Genomic DNA, 15,689 nt, shown 5'->3' on the forward strand with positions numbered 1-15,689 from the left:
CTCTCATAAACTGAAACGTGCTGTTATCCCGTCCATACTGATCACGACTTAAAAGAAAGTAGTGTTCCCCAGTCCCTATTCCAGGCTAGACAATGCCTGGAACAGATAAAATAACTCATCCTGCCTTTTTTAGTGTTACACTTATCATGCTTGGTGGACTGGTTTAGCTATTCTACCCAAAACGACCTTTCTGCAGACATACGCTCTCCTTACCAGAGAGGACTGCTGGCAAACTCTAAGAAATCAAAGTTAGAAAAACCACTGAAATCCTTTTATTTGGTTACAATAAAGTTATGACTAAACCAAAATACTTCACACTGCCTGTGTCCTCAAAGAGCAATAATTCATACTTTATAAAGGCCAACAAATAGTCACAAACGTGCATGTGTCTTCTATCCACATTCCTTCCCGATGAAGATCCTCTTAAACTAGAGACAGAGCAGCATTCACTAGGAACGGATCCGGCAGTTTATGGTTTGAAAATAATCGTGGAAAAGCAAAGAGAAGGTGGATTTCTCCAGTTCACAAAGTATTTTAATACAGCCCTCCTTAGAAACTAGCTATTCCGTTATTTACACTGCCATTCAAATTCCCCAGCCATACAAGTTTAAACTTGAAAGCTTTTAAAATTTAAACTCTTTCATAGATGAAATATGAATATTTTTATTAAACTAAACTCACTCTGTTTCTCGTGCAGGGCAAGAAATTAATGAAAACAAGTGACTAAAACCTCAGGTAATGCTCCCAGCTACCTGTGTTTTCTATTTTCACCTTTTGAACTTAGCTTTAAGAATAGCTTTTCAACATGTAATACAACCAATACTATTTATTCTTTAAGGTCACCATAAAGCAAACAACAAAAAAAGATACATGCCCTACAGTTCCCTGAAAATGTGGGAAGTAACTATGAAATGATCCTGGATGTTAGAAAGCGTTATTAAAATGCTATACACTACTTAGCTCGTGGCTTTCTGAAAGTTAATGTTTCTCCATTTATTGCAACACAAAATCCACCCCACCCCCCCTTTTTTTTTTTTCCATAGGCTTCTGAGATTTTATTTTTGGTTTGGCTTTTTGAAGTGTTAATAAGCTGGGAAACACGATATGGATACGCTGTATAAAAGAGGCACTCACTTCACATTAAAACAATTCACAGTATTTCCTCTAGTCCTAGTGAACCAGTCCAAAAGGGAGAGAGTCAATGCAGTAATTCCACTGGTACTTACAGCCGTAGAAGCCCGAAGCAATTATAGCAAATACATACAATTTGACTTATCAGAATCAAACATGAAAAAATGTTTTGCATTAGGACAGCCTGAAAGTAGACGTTAACTGCCCAATAAAAAGTAATAATTTCACTTTATGAGTCAAGCAACCAGCTTTACAGAATCCATTAATTCCCAACGAATTCTATTTCCATAATTGTGACAACATCAGATGGTGACACGCCACAGCATTTTAGTTTTCTCTACGTTTGCCCCAGAACATCGCTCCTGAAAGACCTCTCTCCCAGAGCAGACAGTAACAGAGCTTTAACGGGTGCAAAATTAGTGGCACCAACTCCAAGTCAAGAGCGCTACATCAATTTTCACTATTTGGAAATTCAGTTTTTTGCGCCCCACCATCTCCAGACTGTCAGGATTCATACTAAAACTGAGGGGTTTTTTGCTTCCTTTCACACTTACCACTGCCCAATGCGGCAAGTATTCAAGTTTAGCGAGACTGCTCAAATGGACAGAGTACGTGCTTACGCATTCACGGGTCAGGACCTGTGCACAGGTGAACAAGGCAGTTTAAGCATAATCAACAAGGTACAAGTTAAACGAAACAAACCATCTTATGTCTCAAGGTGGCCTAACAAAGCAGGAAGGGAGGAGATAAACAGCCGCTCTTATGTCCCTGCTTTCCCTGTCTTATTATTCCTTTGAATCACGGCCTACTACAACGCAGCCAAAAAGCTACATTTTTCAGAATGCAGAAAGCGTTATTTCTTTGGACCGTGCTCTTTAGGCATTACTTTGCACATGCAGTGTATATCGCATTTATCACCAATTGCCACGTAAACAGTACACCCAGAGTTGAGGTTCACAGCAATAGTTCAGACATTATATATTAAAAATATTAAAACCCACACACTCAACGTTTGATAGGGAAAATTTGACTCAATTTCCACCCACCTTCACAATAACATCAACAAAATTCAAGACAACTTTCTACTACTGCCAAAGAGCTTCATTAGCAAGGTCAGAACCGGTTACGTTTTGACCTATAGCACCTTGCTCCGTTCCCCCATCGTTTGCAAAAACCGATCACTTTTGTAGCAAAAGACATGCAATTTCAATAAAACAAACCAAAGCCCTTCATTGCACAGGTACGGGGTGAAGTTTTCTAGCTCCGGCACATCAGAGAATCCTCTCGGTGCTGCTCACGCACACAAAACTGACGGCTGCAGCGGAGATCAATTTAACAGCCCTGGTATTCAGCAGCAGACTAACAGCCTCTTCGAGAATCTCTTTGTGATAGACACAAAGACGGATTATACCAGAGAGTGAATACTTGGTAAGTTATGGGTAGTCCTCTGCTGTTCTTCCTCCCCCATTTTAATTCATATTCATCTTGGCAAAATCTTAGACAGACTATTAACTAATCTAAAACAACATCACAGCTGATACAACACATAAAGCAATCAGTCAAATGAACATGTCAGTGCCATCTACTGAAGCAATAAAGAACAAGACAACCCCAGCAGGCTGTGGCTTATTATCTTCACAGCCATAATGAATAGGCAAATAGTATTAAATATAAGTACAGTATTCCACAGTCACATTTTGCTGTGCTTTATGAAGGAAAGGTGCCTTCGACATGTTTGAGGAGCAGAGATTACAAGAAGATGAAAATAACGAAGGGTTTTAACATACCTCTCCATCATTCTCTTTTCCCTCACTTGCCAATCAACTACTATTAGGTCTTTTAAAACCCCAAGCGAGCAAAACAGAACAGCACAGAAAATTTTCTATGGGCTTTAATAAATGCTGTTAAAACTGGTAAATGGAGTGAATCATAGCGACCAATTTATCCAAATGCAGCAAGGACCTCCATTCTTTCATTTGTCTAACCAACAAAAGCCAGACAGCAGCCCAAGATGCTCAACAGTGTTTATCTGTACAGCACCCACAAGCATGCCCTCATCCCCGTATGGGAGGGCGCTGCTGCGTCCTCAGCTCTAGAAGCAGCAAATCATCTGACCCAGCTTTCACTTGGACCGCTGGGCTCGACCAAGGTCTTCTCTGTTTTCTTGTCAACAAAGAATTAGAGAGAATTACAGGTACTCTTGCACTGCTCAAGTGATGTGCCTGTTTTGCGCATGGGGACAAAAAATATCTGTACAGCACACCCTTCTCTTCCTAGGTGTGCAAAAGCAGACCTAGAGTGGCATTAATGAAACTAAACGTATTTTCAGTCTCAACCTTCCCTGCATCCAGACTACCAGCTGACACACGAGGTTCTGAGCCTCTATTTTCTGGTACACGAGGAACAACTTCACTTGCTCAAATGCACCTTTCCCCCCCTCCGGTGGAATTATTCCTAATTTGCATATTATGAATCCTGTTCTGGCTGAAATCCTTTTCTATAAATTACAGTCAGTATCTGAGTAGTGCCTTTGTCCTCCCCACAACACGCTGATGTAACAGAACGAGGTAGGAAACGGGAACCCGATTTGCAAAATATCAGGTTGTTAATCTTCTTTAAGAATTGCAAATCAACTGAGGCCCGATTCTGTAGCATCTGTTATTTTAATAAATTATCCTACTAAGAGGTTAGAGTTTATCACATCAATTTGTCTTGAGATGGAATGACGACAAGGAAAGGAAAGAGGGAGAGGAGAATGTGGTTTTGGTGCCACAATCCGGTGCCTCAAAAGCTGTTCCTAAACCCTTCCAATTTTGTAATAAACTTGATATTATCTTCCTTGTTCACCAACTCACTGATTTCCACGGCATCCAAAACAGCAGCTCGGGCAGCCACGCTACCGAACCATCCCAAAAAGTTCAGAAAAAGAGCAGTGCAAATTCCAAAGCAGAATTTTTCAGCCTACCTTTGAAAAACACTCGCTATTTTCACTCTATCATGAATATTACATTTTCTCAAAATAAACTAACTCTTGTGAGAAGGATCTTCATCCTTGCTCTCATTCAGGTGAATTAACTATTCTTAGTTAAATAGATTTGCTTCTAGTCTTAGTCTGATGACAGATTAACTCATGACTGGTAGGATTATAGACTTACCTCTGGAACTAAATCACTTTTGAATCTGAGTTATAGCTATTAGTTCTTTAAAGCTTTGCTGAACAGCTTTTAGTACCTCTTTTGTATTTTTGAAAGAATGATTAAACATCATTAAATCCAAGCTAAGGACTCTTTCTCACAACTCCAGTGAATAAAGAGTTAGCTGATTTAACTTAAAAAAAAAAAAAGAACAGCGGATTTTTACACTGATTTTTTTCAGAATAATTAATACTATTCTAAGTTCAGAATATTTGTCCTTAAAATTAAAACGTTTTTCATGTTTGTGTGGGTTTTAAGCACATAAAAGCCCTTTTGTTCCGCTTAGAAAGAAACAGCTACCCAGATCAACCTGCTCCTCTGTACCCAGCATGGTGCTCCTGTTCCCGTTACGCTTCTCCAGCTGCAGAAGACATGACCAATTCTACAGAGACGGGCAGCGAAGCTCTCCCGTACAGCAACCAGCTAATGACTCCTCTCTACTGAGAACATCAAGCAGACATTTAAGAGCGGCTTGTTTTTACATGACACATGAAGTATTCCAAATATGACACCAAAACCGTCCATGCCATCAGCAAACGGTTTCGCTATATGCCAGCAAAGTAACGCAGAAGAAGCCAATAAGCAGATATCGAAAGAGTCGCCCTTTCAACGCCCTCCGCCTCCTCCCGACATTCCCTCTGGCAGCATTAGCAAGGAAAGTGAGGAGAAGCTTTCCCCATGCTTTTGTCTCTTGGCAGAGGATGGAGATATTTAGCCATCACTCTCTCCATTTAATTAGAAGTCAGCCAGCTTGGTCCAACGAGCTGTCTTAATTCATTGCTTTTGCCTTCTACGCTTCCATGAGGAGATGCATGAGTAGGGCAGTGAGGAGGGAAAAAGTTTCCCTTAAAAAGTGAAAACAAAACCATCCCGTAACTCCTCACAAAGATCGCTGGATGGCAGAGCTGGAGCCATCACTCCTCTGAGAGCGCAATGCTGAGATTAAATGGTTTAGTCACACCCTCACAGCTACAGGCAGAGGATCTCCTTGGGCTCCGAGCCCAAGCAGCCACCCATCCACACCCCCATCAGACGACAGGGTTTTAGGTAACCCACAATCCAAGTTTCAGTTAACTCACCATGAAGCATCCCTCTGGCTCATACTAAGCCGGCAGCAATCTCCAAATAAGATCACTTTTCACTGTTCCTTAATGACTGGAAAACCCCTAAGCATCCAAAAGCAGATTGTGTTGTCCAGTTCTAGCAACACATCTATAGATACATGCACACACAGAGATATATACACATACAGTCTGTTTAAATCAATCCTTAGAGCTCTCCCTCCACTCAGAAAACCCACCAACTATTGTCAAGTATAAAAACCCCACAGTGAATATAAACGCAACCCCCAATTAGTCAAAAAAGACATCAGCTCCTCATTTGACTGAATTACAGAAATCTGTGGGGTGGGAGGGGAGGCATTCATGCCAAACTGTATTTGCTAAAGTTTAGTGTATGACAAAATTATTTGTTCTGATAGGCTACAGTTCAATATTTATGCAGATAGTGTTCAAGCCAGAAGTCAGCCACAAACCTCTATCATTTTCTTAATACACAAGGCACTTGTTATTCAGCTGGAATGCATTTAATATGCAACATAATATGAAATCCTAAACTATCTAAAATTGGTGGGTAAAGTTGGCTTTGGCACCAGGCAAGACATGAACCGGGTCCCATCGCACTGAAAGAAAGAAAGGATTTAATATAAAATACAGTTTTTGCTGTTTGAATAGAAGGAAAGCACATTTGTCACAAACTTATTGAAACAGAGAGAGGCTTAGAGACACTGATCCCTTCCAGGAAGGCGGGGAACAAAGCCGTAGCGGTACAGAAACACAAGCCAGCACTGACTGCCCCTCTTAGGATACTCTTTTAGTATTTCAAGCTAAAAGCTACTTATCGCTTCATCTGCATACCCACCTAGCCAGGCTGCAAAGATCCTCCTTCCGTACCATTTTTATTTAAAGTTCAAAACCTTGAATTGTCTTCAGGGGCTTTTCATAGCATGAGAGAGAGGGACAGAATGTAATTATAGGACAGTATTTCTTAATCAAATCTAAGCCGCCCACTGAAAGTGAATGGGAAAATATGGTTGCAAGGCAATGCTTCTCAATCAAGTGGACGGATTTGCCTTTCAGAGTGAATAAGGGAAGGAGCTGTGGTCACCATTTCTTAATCAGCTCAGCTGATGTCCTATAGAAGGTCTCAATGGAGGAACACAGCTGTGGCCCATAACTCTTGACTTGATCTTCCATGGTTTGACTGAAAAGACTGAAAAGAACATAAATGCACTAAAGCTCTTCTCCATTAAATTAGTTCTTTCAAAACCGCCACTGGCTTCACCCAGAGGGAGGAAAAAAAAAAGTTTCTTTTTCAGCATGCTTGATTAGAGGTTGAGTGTAAGAGTTTTCCTGATGCGTACTACACGCTGAGGCATACTGTAATAGACCAAACTATTATTTTCTTTTAAAGACCAAGATGCGGCATGTTATCCCCACCTTCTGCAGGGATTCCTGTGTCTGAGTATGTGGTTTTCGCTTTGGCTAAAGTGCCCTTTTGCATTTCAGTTAACAAAGTTACAAAACACTGAAAAAGCATCTCCTTAGTCAGGATTTTTTTTTAAAAGAGTACATTTGTCACGACTGACACGTTACACAAGACACATTTCAAATGCACTCATACTAACTTTGAGCTGTCAGATCCGCGTATTCCCGTTTTCTGTCTTCATTTGAAAATGCGGCTGAATTACACAGCCGAGACAGGGAGACAAGAAAGCGAGCGTGCGCACTGTGGGGAGGAACAAGGGGAAAAAGCTGATGTTTTCCAGAGAGCTGCCTGTATTTTTCTTCTACTTTCTCAGTAAAGTTCTTAAGAGGACAGACTTCTCAGTGAATTACGTTATAATTACCTAATTAAAGAAACTTCTCTGGTGAGCCTCCTTTAAAAAAATCTCAAGGTATGCCCCAACAAGTTTGCCATTTTCTGAGAGATTTCATACTGATCTTTATAATGTATTGGAGGTGTAACAGTTACCGTGCACCCGCTGCCATCAAATAAGCAAAAAAGCTAATTAACAACACTCAGCACAAAGCAGACAGGTTTATTTGTTTCTTCCTATCTTGTGAACACTAAAGATACGAACTGGCTTCCCAACACGGTAGCAAAAAGGGGTTTTTTTCCTCCCTTCGAAACCAGCAGAATGCAGAGTAACAGAGTGCGCATTTTAATTTGCATTTTCCACAACATGCTGTGATATGAATTACTGCAAATACACAAATAACTAGCTTTAGACCACTCAGAAATTATTTCCCTAGGACACTGGCAAAGGACAGAACCTCCACCTCCATTTTTACCTTCTCTCCCCTCACTCCACTTTAATCTTTTTTGTTTCAGTGGCGTGTTATAGCTGTTCCGTAGCTCTGCTGCCAGTTACGTGATGAAGCCTGCATGCTGGGGCTGTAATTCAATGGCTTGCAAGCCACATACGACTTAACAGCCTCGCATGAGCCATCTTTGATCTAAAGTCTAATAAAAACAAAAGTGAAGAGCGTTAGCGTCAGTATACGCGGAGATATGAACAAACAACCAAGGCATTCTGATCCATAAATTGGATTTTTAGATGGTAGTGGTTTCTGTTAAACAATTTGTTGAATTTGCTTAGTGCACAGCAAAGCAATGATTCGTTAAGGGCTTCATGCTAACGAGGAGGATCTTCCATTCAGTGCTGTTGAAGGCAGGGGGGGCTTTTTTCTATACAACATACCCACATCAACTCAACAGCCTGTTCATTGCGGTTAAGCATTTAGGAAAGGTGAAGTGTTTATACACTGAGCAATTAACAATAGGCTGCTGAGACAAGAACATCTCCAAAGGCTTCATTCCCCAAAGGGAAGAAAAAAAAACAACCAACAAAACCAACCCTTGATGAAATATTCAAGACGAAAACCACAAAGATTATTAAACAAAGTGAGAAACTTTCAGTGTCTCTCAGCCGCTGGTGAGGACTCCTGCGCAGATTGGGGGGATCTTTCGGAGCACCTCCCACCACACAGCTTGGAGTGAGCTGTCGCTAGAGCTGACCCATCTTCCCTCTCCCCCGTTCCATCTGAATCGCTGCCCCCAGTTACAGGCAAAGTTTTCAAGCACCTTATCTTAGTATCTCTCTATTAATTTCTAACGAGCGATTTTAAAACAAACCCCTTAGTTTTGTTTTGACTCAGAGCTGAGGTCAACTTCAGAAACCCTTTCACACTTCCCCAAAGCAAAAAACACATGTGAAAGAATTCACACATACCTTATAAGACAAGAAGCTGAATTTCATAGTGTTTCCATTTGTTGGCTATTCTAAATCTACCCACTAACATCTTCTAAGGGCTGAGAAAGCACTAAATTTCACTTTATGAGTCCCAGCAGAAGTCCCAAGAAATTTCAGTATAAAAATAGCTAACGAAAGAAAAAAGAAAAGGCCAATAAAAATAGGATCTTAAAAGACACATTCAGTCATTTATACCACCTTTACCACTAGAGAAAGTGCTTCTTGTCACTTGTTCTTATGTGCTGAGATGGAACAATAACTACTTTTAAAAAAACCCAATTAACAAGTAAGTGCATTTTGGCACTGAGAAAAACCAACCTGCAATGTCTGATGTGGACGGGGAGCTGCAAACAAGGAAACACCAAGTGAAGGATTACGGTTAGTCACAAGAAATCCACTGCAGCAAGGAACTGCATGTAAGGCTTTCCCACCCAGAGCAGAGAGGCGATACACCGAGCTAAACATGCCCTTTCTTTTCCATCAGCAGTATTCCCATGATTAACAGTACAACACATAAAAGGCAGATCCTTTGCTGTTCCCTTCGAGTTTACCAATCCAACTACTAACCAGACCAAGCGCTGTTTCATTTTGCAAGCTGCAGCACGAGGCTTATTCAAAATTTCTCCATTCTTGCAGGCCTCCAGTGTGTCTTGTCAACCACAGGGCTTCGCAGCACATGCAATCTGAATCTCCGCAGGAATTGCGGCAACAGATCCTTTACTAACAATCTTTGAACACACAACAGCTAAATAAATCCCCAATTTTGCCTTACTAGCTGTAGCACTCTATAAACCGTTGCATATGTGACTATTGTTAAGCCCTGCTCCTGAATAAGCAAAATTCTTTGTAACAAACAGAACTTGCACAAGACCAAGAACTATTCCAGACCTGAAAAGCTGCCAACTTCAAAACTCCCTTTTCACTTGAAGTCAGCTCATATTAATAGGAAGAACGATTAGGGGAAAAATAAACAAGCCTTTACCGTTTGCAGCCTTGCGTTTGAAAGCATGCCTAGCTCAGAGACATCAAATGCTGCTCACGTTTGGCACATAATTTTCAAACATTTGCACCTAGAATATTTTCAAAGCAATTAAAAACAACACCAAATGCTCTTGTTGCCCCCTTTTTTTTTTTTTTTAACATCATTCCAACATATCTGACAATGGTTAAACAACAGCAACCCCCAAGGGTAGCTGCCAAAGGGAGAGGAGCAGAAATTCAGTGCAAACCCCAGCACCACATTTACCACTGGCTGTACACAGGGCGCAACACCAGACGCTTCCGTTAGACTGACACTCGTCTAATCCCAGCGCAAATTAATCCACAGCGTTCACACACAGAGAGTTTTGATATTCGCAATTCCACCGATTTACCTGCTCTCACCCTTGCCGCTCCAGCAGCTCCTCATCCTCACATCCCAGCCGCGCGTTTCCTTCTCTCCAGCAACAGCTCAGATCCCTTCTCCACCAACAGCCCCCTTCCTCCCCCTCCCCGACACCTTATTTTTGCTCCCAGTCCCACCTCCCTATCATCCTTTTTAATCTGGTCCCTATTTTTTGCCTTGCCTTTGCCCCAGAACGCTTGATGCTACTTCAGGAGGAGCTCCCGCCAAAGTCAATTAGAGTTTTGCCTGGGCTGAGGAATCTTTCACATCCTTCACCGCGCACTCCTCAGGTTCCAGCGAGCACCTTCTCTAAAGCAGCAGCGTATAAAAGGAGCAAATTTTTGCAACGTTTCATACGAGACGAGCTCAGCGACGTCAAGAGCTCACAGCGCCTTTTCCCTGATTAAAAGTACAAGTGGAGCTCTGAGAAGTAAAGACGCTTTTTTTTTCCCTCCCCCTCCTTACATATTTCAAAACAACCGGCTGCTTTCATCGCGTCTGTCAATATTCCCCCGCTGACTGTACCTGGAGATCAGGAGCTGTTTTGACACACAGATCAAGCTTCTTTTTCCTACGTACAATCGCACGTAACACGATTAGTGGGCGCGTTTCCTAAAATGAGCAGCTTTTTTTAAAAAAAAAAAACACCCTGCCTCCTGTTCGTAGGGGCTCACGCGCGTTGTCTCCTTCGGTTATTTGAGCGTTCGCGGAGGGGACACAAATCGCTGCCACCCCCACACTTCGAATATTGTTTAAAACGGGATTTTAAGGCACGCTTCGCTCCCCGAGGTGGACGCTCGCCACCAAGACCCAAACCCAAGATGCCCCCCGGCCCCCCCCACCTTATTAACTTCTGCTGTTTTCCTTTGCGGCAAGGGGGAGGAAAAAACCACACAAAATCCACGGATTTATTTTTTCCCCCTCAAAAATATGAGTCAGCAACGATTTCCCCCGTTTCCGTGCCCTCTCCCCACTCCTCTCCCCCAAGCACAGCACAGGGGGGTTACTCAAGGCGTGCTCCGCCCCCCCCCCCCCCCCCGCTGACAGCAAGGCCACGACCCCCGGCACCCCCCCACCCCCCGGGACGCGGCCCCCGGCGCTGTGTGTCCCCCCCACCCGGGGCGGCGGGGGGCGCAGAGCCCCCGGGGGGGCCCGTCACAGGTGGAGGGGGGGTTTGGAGGAGGGGGGCGTCGGGGGTCGCTCCCGCGGCCCCGGTGCCTCAACAAAGGGAAAGTTACGGAGCCGCCGGGGTCGGTGCGGGGCTCCCGCCCGAAGACAAAGGCAGCGGCGGCCGTGAGGGGGGGCGTAAGGGGGTGTGAGAGGGGGGGTTGGAGGGGTGCCCGCCTTAGTCCCCCGCGCCCCCCAAACCGCACCGAGCTGCGGGGGGTAAGCCCCTTTCGGGGTGTGGGGGTGCACCGAGGACCCCTCAGCACCCTCCTCACAGCGGGATGCCCCCCCCTCCCCGGCTCTCAAGGGGGGGTCGCGGCTTCCCCCCCCCGTCCCCTTTATTTACCGCCATCATCAGCACGCGCGAGCTGTCACCCAGCGCGAGACACCCCGACTGCGGCCGGCCACGCCCCCTCCCCGCCCATTGGCCTCCCGCCGAGCCCCGCCCCGCCTCGCCGTTGGCTGGACAGCACGCCACACAGCGCTCTCGCCTTCCCTCCTCCTCCGCAAGTCCCGCTCCCCATTCAGCGCAGCTACTTACGCCAATTCCGTAGAGCGGAGCCTGGCCTTAACGGCGCGGCTAGCGCACCGACAGACGCCGTTTGCTCAGTCTACGCCCCGGCAGAGAGTGTTGTGGCGGACCTTACGAACTCTGCGTAGCCGCTAGAGAGAGCTCTTCAATGGCTTACGGTCGAGGAGCGGGAGGGCGGCGCCTGCTTGCGCCCGGCCCCGGACGGTGACGTACCGGGCTTTGTGAATCCCAGACTGAAGTTTGGTTGAGTCACAGGAGGGTAAATAAGGATGTTTCGGAGACAAAGAGACTCTTAAAGGGGCAGAGCGGGAGGTGGAGAGTTCCCGTGGGGCCCCTGAGGTGGCTGTGTGGGGTGGGAGATACCCACAGGGCCCCTGAGGTGACGGGGTGGTGGGGGGACACCCCACAGGGCTCCTGAGGTGATGAGGCCCCTGAGGTGGTGGGGGAGCAACCCACAGGACCCCTAAAGTGATGGGGGAACACCCCATAAGACCTCTGAGCTCCTGAGATGACAGGGGGTACCCCACAGGACCCCTAAAGTGACGGCAGACACCCCACAGAGACCCTGAGGTGACAGTGGGCACCCCGCAGGACCCCTGAGGTCCTGAAGTGGTGGGGACACACCCCACAGGACCCCTAAAGTGATGGGGGAACACCCCACAGAGCACCTGAGGTCCTGAGGTGATGGGGGGGAAGCCCACAGGGCACCTAAAGTGATGGGGTCCCCCTGAGGTGACAGAGGTAGCACCCCACAGGGCCAGGCAGCAGTGATGGCACACAGACAAGGGCCTATGCGCAGTACTGGCCTTTGCCAGAGGTCACTCGAAGGCCTCTAGATCACACGCTTGTTGCCACAGTGCAGGAGCCACGAGGGGAAGGAGACACGTTTTATCAGAGACAAAGGACCATCAGCACTGAGGCTGGGGGAGAAGCGTGTCCCCAGCAAGGGACAGCCACGTTCAGGAGTCACCTGCACCCACTGGGACAACTCACTACTTCGCAGCCTTCTGGAGGTGCCGCCAGGGACCTGCCAGGGAGCAGCAAGTCTCTGGGCAGCACCGAGCTGGGGCAAAGCTGCAAGCAAGGAGTCACGGACCATGCAGAACAGATGACATGAAGCACAGGTCAGTGGTGTCAGAGACATGATTCCTTTGCACGGGAACAAAGTGTCCCCCCTGCCCAATCCTGTCCCAGTAAGTTTTAAGGCAAAGTACTTCAATTTACTGCGACAGGTGGGAGCCTGCTTCCTTCTGCTGTGTCAGAAGGACACCCCACAGCCTTGTGGGCCCTTTGTCAGCTCCTTCACCTGCCGGCCTTCCCACAAATTCCACTCTGTGAGCTTTGCTGTCCTTTCTCTACACCTTCCCTTTCTGACCAGTGCCTGGTCTGTTTTGAACCCATACCTGCACAGAAATCTACAGTGGCACAACTCTTCAACAGCTCCCCACTCGAATGAGCCCTCAGACTGTAATGTCTGCTAAGAATTAAAACTGAAGATTAACGAGGCCCTTATGTCTTCACTCTCTTTGTAAAGCTTAGCAGGGTGCAGCTGCTATGTAAGTACTTCCTCATAAAAAATGCTACAGCACAAAACAGAACAAAAGCCCGGAGTATCCCCAGGGTGGCAGTGAGACTTGGACTCTCTCTCTGCCACTGAGGCGTTGGTGACCCTGGCAACATCACCCAGCATCTACTTAGAGCTAGGAGGGGGACATGGGTCTCACCCTTGCATCGTTACAGCTTTCCCCAAGACCCCCAGTTCCCTCTAGGTCAAGCTCACAGAAAGCAACAACATTGCCAGTGATTTCTGAGAAATGCAGAAGCAGAAAAAAGGATCCACAGTGGTACAGGACTACAGCTTGGCAGCCCTCCCCTCTAGGTCTTGCATTTTCTGAGAAAACACTGCGGAGCAACAGGGAAGCGACCTTCCAGACCATGCCTTGACAGGCAAAATTAGGGTGGTTTTCAATTACACTGGCTCAATCCATTAACGTAACACAACTGAATGCCCCCTGAAGACTTGTTAAGATGCAGACTAGCATGTTTGAAGCCACATTAACCTGCCATATTGATGCTGGGGAGGGACAGAATGAGGAGGATTACTGCAGCCAAGAAGACTAAAAACGAGTCATTGTACCCATCAAGAAAGTAAAAAGCCTCCGCGTAAAAGCCGCCCCTCACGTGGGGCAGCTGACCCCCCCGTTCACAGAACGCAGTTACAGCGACAGACGTTTTTGCTAAGACATAAAGGGCTAAATCCTACCCATCCTTACACGCGTGGAAACCTACTGACGTCAATGGCTGTAATGGTGTAATTGAAGGCAGAACGTAGCTCAAGGGGTCCCATTTTATTACTCTAGGAACAGTACAATGTATTAATAAGAGCGCAGAAGTCCCCAGAGATTCCAGCACACATTTTATGTTTTTAAGGCATGTGACCAGAGTTTTGACATCTCTGGTTACAGAATGCTTCTTTCGTGAATTAATAAGGCAATAACAACATTTGGCATGACTAATCTGATCATTAAAAGGTATTTTTTTTAACCTTAAGACTTAAAATGGGAAACTAGGCAGAAACAACTATCCCTACAAAGACTACAGTTGTTTTCATAAGTTTTCCCAGCCACAATTAACTATGTGGAACGACAGCAGGTCAGATTCTTACTGAATTTTCATCACTGAAAATTAATAGTCCCACTGAAGTCAGTGCACATGTCATGAACTTGAGCTAAGAGTTGCAAAAATTCAGTATATTCAGCAGGCTGGAATTTCTAACACACTTACGGTACATTATGCCATTTATTATGGCTCATTAATCAGATCTTTCTGGACCCAGTGCTGATTAAATTTATTAAATGTCCACACTAAAAGCTCCAGGCACTCTAACAGTTAATTAGGCTTACAGGTATAAATGATAATCACAAAGAAGTCATATCTAAATAATTCTCCACCAGCCACCAAATCAAGTAACAAAACAGCTTCTTTCCCCCCTGCCACCACTGCTTCAGAAGGAAAAAATCGATTTCTGTTTTACTTGCTCTTCAGACTCTTCAAGACCCATATATTGGCAAGGAACTGACAATATTTTCTGGGCCCAAGATGCATGCTGCATCTTCACAAGGAACCCCCTATCCTTCTCGCAAATCTCCCTTCCTAAAACCATCCTTAGACCATCTCTACACCTGCCATCTGTGTCCGGGACCCGGGCTGCAGAGATGGAACCCTGCTACACACAGTCTTCCCAGAACCACAAAGGAAGCTCAGCGCAAAGGCTGGTGACTGAATGAGGGTGTTTCTGCTCAGAGTAAGCCCGAGCAAGTAGAAGAAAAAAATGACAGCTACAAGCCAAACAGATACTGAAGGTGTAAAACCAAGGGGACAGATAGCTCAAAAGGGATCTAAATTCCCTGGTTTTCCTGCTGTAAAAATAAATCACCACCAAAAAAAAAAAAAAAAAAAAATCAAGTGATATCATATAGTTAAGTCTCACGATAAATTCTTGGCTCTTACTCCCCAAATCCTTCCTTACTCCATTAAATCTGCTGAAGTGACCAGGATTTCTCAAATGAGAAACGGTGTGTGGGGATAGGACATTTATTACCTACCTTTCAAACACCAAGATAAAGCGGTTGGTATTCTCTTTCGATGCATGAGGGGGCTCCTACCAGGCTTATTTATTTATTTATCACAAGGCTTCATTGGTATCATCTGAGAGGTAGGAGATTTTAAGGCTCCCACCAGACATAAAAGATGAAGGCAAGCTAAGAACATACCCATAATAGGAATGCAAGAATTCCTGTAGATTTTGCCACAGGGAAATTAGTTTGCTTCAGGGGTATAAAGCTCTTGAACCAATTCAAAGATAAAACTCTGCTGAAGAATTGTCTCCATGCAACAGAAAATTTCAAAAGCTGTAAACAAACAATACAAAACAGCACAACACTTGCTGTGCAGAAAGACTCCGTC

At 45.1% G+C, this 15,689-nt stretch overlaps 1 protein-coding gene across 3 annotated transcripts in view; it reads right to left on the reverse strand.

The window, feature by feature from the left end:
- Nucleotides 1-11,594, reverse strand: part of USP49 (ubiquitin specific peptidase 49) — a 34,596-nt gene extending 23,002 nt beyond the window's left edge. For all 3 annotated transcript variants that reach the window (XM_075115732.1, XM_075115733.1, XM_075115731.1), the window contains exon 1: nt 11,538-11,594. The gene's annotated coding sequence lies outside the window, so the exon portion shown is untranslated. The remainder of the gene's footprint in view (nt 1-11,537) is intronic.
- Between the last annotated feature and the right edge of the window lie 4,095 nt (nt 11,595-15,689).

This window comes from Phalacrocorax aristotelis, chromosome 21, assembly GCF_949628215.1.
Source record: "Phalacrocorax aristotelis chromosome 21, bGulAri2.1, whole genome shotgun sequence".
Lineage (NCBI taxonomy): Eukaryota > Metazoa > Chordata > Aves > Suliformes > Phalacrocoracidae > Phalacrocorax > Phalacrocorax aristotelis.